The sequence below is a fragment of the Lathyrus oleraceus genome, chromosome 1, assembly GCF_024323335.1.
Source record: "Lathyrus oleraceus cultivar Zhongwan6 chromosome 1, CAAS_Psat_ZW6_1.0, whole genome shotgun sequence".
Taxonomy (NCBI): Eukaryota; Viridiplantae; Streptophyta; class Magnoliopsida; order Fabales; family Fabaceae; genus Lathyrus; species Lathyrus oleraceus.
The window spans coordinates 405546211-405550688 of record NC_066579.1 but is presented as its reverse complement, the minus strand read 5'-3'; the positions used below and the strand labels follow the sequence as shown (position 1 = coordinate 405550688).

At 39.8% G+C, this 4478-nt stretch overlaps 1 non-coding gene across 1 annotated transcript; it reads right to left on the bottom strand.

The window, feature by feature from the left end:
* Nucleotides 1–3164: 3164 nt before the first annotated feature.
* Nucleotides 3165–3271, bottom strand: LOC127115987 (small nucleolar RNA R71). The gene has a single exon (XR_007800981.1). It is a non-coding gene; the product is annotated as a small nucleolar RNA R71 (small nucleolar RNA).
* Nucleotides 3272–4478: the final 1207 nt, after the last annotated feature.

The following is a 4478-nucleotide window of genomic DNA, read 5'->3' as shown; positions in this document are numbered from 1 at the left end:
GATGAATGCCATTGGTATGAGGTTGTTGAATTAGGGCTAAGAGCGCTTTTTGTTGTTTTTACTTGAAAGTGGCCGCTGCAATATCTTGAGTTGTAGAGGTCTGGGGTCAACAAGAGTATTGTCGAGATCAGCACCAGAAGCTTGAGCAAGGTGCACCTTCTTTAAGTAGGGAGGTAGGCCATGATTTTTGAAACAAACGTCAATCATGTGCCCCGTTTTGTTGTAGTAGGAACAAACCTTAAGTCCTCGTCCACGTGCAGGGGTGTAGGTTGTGGATGTTGTGTCTTGTGATCGAGGTTTGTAGGGGGGTTTGTTGAGCTGATCACCGATTTTATCAGCTTCTACTGATGAATTGTATTGACGTTCTTGTTGTATTAACATTGAAGTTATGGTAGGAAGGGGTTGCATCGGCATGATCTGAGATCTAACAGGAGCATACTAGTCGTTTAATCCTTTCAGGAAGCGTATAACGTGATAATTGTCTTGGTATTCTTTGATTTTAGTGAGGAGGGAACATGAGCAAGGTGTGATGCAAATGCAAGTAGGAAGGGGTGAAAAAATTGATGAGTTATTGCTATAACTTCTTCAGTAAGGTGAAACATTGAGTGATGGTTTGATCACCCTGATGTAAGGCATAAATTTCTTCTTACAGTTCTGAGAAGCGAAAGATACCGCCTTGGTGATATTGCTCTTCCAATTCATCCCATATATCCTTCGCAGTTTCCATCCAAAGAATACTATCAACAATTTCTAGGCTGATAGAGTTAGTTATCCACATCATAACCATGGTGTTGCAACGATCCCATGCCATGGATGTGCGATCAGCAACGGGTTGACAAATTAGGGTTTTATCGATGAACCATAACTTGTTCTTTGAGCGAAGCGCGACTTTAAGAGATCGTGACTGATTACGTGAAAATGCATCAGATATTTGCCTTAATTTACACTTAAAGATCATACCACTTTAGTTAATATTCCGATTATTCCGCAAGTATTCGAGTTGTTTTTGCAGGTATTTAAATCCCCAAGCATTAATGAGCAAAATGTAGAAAGGGAAGAAAAAGAAGAAGAAAAAGATGAGAAAGCACATAAAAAGCAAAAAAACCATAATGCAGAATTTGCTGATGTGACGACCGTCACAAGCTGTATGACGACCGTCACGACCCAGCCTGTGACGACCGTCACAGGCCCATGACGAGCGTCACACAGCCAGATTTTACGCTTTGAAACAGTCATCAGAGGCATCAAAACGTGCCTAAATTCTCTCCAACAGAATGGCTCCCCCGTGGACTCCTCATTCAACCAGTCTTCCTTAATTTTCTCAACTGCCAAGACCTACCAAAGCAATATATAAAGGACATAAGTTGGAAAATTGGGGAGGCCTACACTTACGCCCTGCAATTGATTTTTTACAGCATTCTAGCTTTTTAGTTATTTTCTTTTCAACAACTTTGTTTCCGTTGCCTTAATTCATTTTACCATTCCTTTTTAGAATTCTCGTTTTACCTTTTCCTTCCCGTTTTCCAGTTAGCCATAGTAGTAGTTTCCTACATTGGGGAACTACTACACTAGTACACTTTATTTAATTTAGTAAGCAATTGTATTGAAGAAGCAGAATCCTACCGACTTGTGGAGGACTGTTCAAGTACTCCAAGATTCGTCGTACTCTGTTAATCCAATTGCCAGGTTTTTATTTAATTGTTATTATTATAGCCCAGTTATTGTTATAATTATGTCTGCTGCACTGTTAATCTGTTTATGCTCTGCGTTTGCTCTATTTAACATGTCCGGCTAAATCACCGATATCGGTATGTAGCAATTTAATTAGATGGGATTTAATAATAATCGGTGAAAACTCTTTTTCTCAAACAATCTTTTAGGATAAGGTTTTTAATTTAAATTTAACTAACATTGTCACAAAAGTGAGAAGCTATTTAATACGATTTTGCCACGAGAGTGGGAAATTAACTAAGGTGAGAACCAACAATCGCGAGAGCGTGAGGCTCGAGCTAGATAGTAAAAATTAGGCATTGAGTTTAAAAACAGCGAGAGCACTTTAAAAGCAATTAGAACTTATTTATTTTCAAAAAGTAATTTTAACTTCAAATGGGACAGCGAGAGCGTACATTATGACTTACAACTATAGGCTGAATTAACAATCACGAGAGTGTGAGATAAAGTCTTTTAAATAAATATTTTCTACTGAAAGATATTTGGCATTTAAATTATTCACCCGTGACTTATCGAATCCCTGACAATTAATGCGTTGCATACTGATTCCTTCTATCAATTCTTTCTTAAAACTAAATTTCTCTTAGATTTAATATTTTGCACCCGAACTTCTATTAATCATTCCCTTATCTAAACGTAGTGACGTTAGTAACACTAGTTTGACCATAGGTCCCTGTGGGATCGATATCTTTTAAAACTAAAACGACTGGACTGTGCACTTGCAGTCAAGTACCCGATAGACTATATTTTATATATATAGTCAGATCGAGCATCAAGTTTTTGGCGCCGTTGCCGGGGACCTGATATTATCGAATAGTGTGATTCTTTCGTTGCACGGTATAGACTAAGGTAAAAATAAAAACTAATTTACTCTCCCTTATTTCCCCAATTGTATGCCAAGTACTCGCTCACAAGGCGATAACTTAGCACCACCAATCCAAGAATTAGAGTGCTTCTTATATGTAAGACGCCGAATACAAGAATATCAACAAAAGTACGATATTTCCGATATCTTCTCTCCTACAAAACCAGAAGAAAAACCAACCATGGCTGAAGAAGGACCACATAATCGTCCTCTTAAATTCCACGCTACCCCGTCCCAACAAGAACCTCACAACAGCATTGCTGCCCCCGCTATCAATCGAAACAATTTCGAGCTGAAACCTTCATTATTATCAACCTTCCAACAGCATCAATTTTCCGGAAATCCTACGGACGGCCCTAATGAACACCTGACCAAGTTTGTGCAGTACGCAGACACTGTAAAGGCGAATGGTGTATCTTAAGATGCGATAAGACTGCGCCTCTTTCCTTTCTCACTAAGAGACAGAGCTTGGGCTTGGTTGCAATCCTTGCCCTCCAACTCAGTTACAACATGAGAAGAATTGAAGAACATTTTCTTATCCCGATATTTTCCGCCGAGCAAAACTACTATGCTGAGAGCTCAAATCAACGGATTCCGACAAAAAGATGTAGAATCTCTCTACGAAGTGTGGGAGAGATACAAGGACATGATGAGGATATGTCCACATCACGGTCTCGAAGACTGGGTGATCATTCACACATTTTACAATGGGCTTTAGAATAACACAAGACTGACAGTAGACGCTGCCGCGGGCGGTGCACTTATGGACAAGCCATACAACAAAGCCTATCAACTCATTGAAAACATGACCCAAAACCATTGCCAATGGGGAGGTGAAAGAACCCCAGTAGAAAAGTCCCAAACAAAGGGTGGAATGTACGAAATCAGTAGCCTTGACCATGTTCATGCCAAGGTAGATGCCCTTATTCAAAAATTAGATAACTTGATCATACCACCCGTAGCCACCGTGGCTGCTGTAACTCCAAACTGTGAGTTATGTGGAAACCTTGGACACACTGCACAAGAATGTCAAATATTAGCAGGAGTCCCAACCGATCAAGTGAATTACATACAAGGAAATCCTTATTCTAATACATACAATCCAGGGTGGAAAAACCATCCTAATTTTTCGTATAAGAATAACAACGCCCTGTATGCACCTGGCCAAGCACCAGCTGTTCCGCCTGGATATCAAAAGCCAACTAATAATGCTCCTAACATGCCTAGGAAGTCAAATCTCGAATTAATGATGGAAAGCTTCATAGCTACCCAAGCTCAGACAAACAAAGACTTCTTGAACCAAAACATACATACTAGCGAGCAACTTAAACAACTAGCAAGCAAAGTAGACGTCTTAGCCACCCACAATAAAATGCTTGAAACACAGATTTCACAAGTGGATCAACATCAAGCATCTACAGCCGCTCCAGTTGGAACATTTCTTGGACAACCACAACCTAATCCAAAAGGACATGCAAATGTCGTTATACTGAGGAGTGGAAAAGAAATAGACGGACCCGTAGATCCAAGACTCCAAAACCCTGCCATGTACCAAAAACAAGACAAAACCTCAACTGAGCAGGTGAATGAACCAAAGGAAATAGAAGATAATACCCGAGAGGCCGAAGAGAAAGAAAAACCTTATGTGCCTCCACCTCCTTATAAACCACCCATTCTGTATCCTCAAAGACTCACAAGTTCTAAAACTGCGAGTCAATTTAGGAAATTTGTTGAACTTCTGAAGCAACTAAACATTACAATACCCTTTATAGAAGCCATCACACAAATGCCTTCATATGCCAAATTTCTTAAGGAGATCCTATCCAATAAGAAAAAGATTGAGGATAACGAAACACTTACACTTACTGCAGAGTGTAGCGCA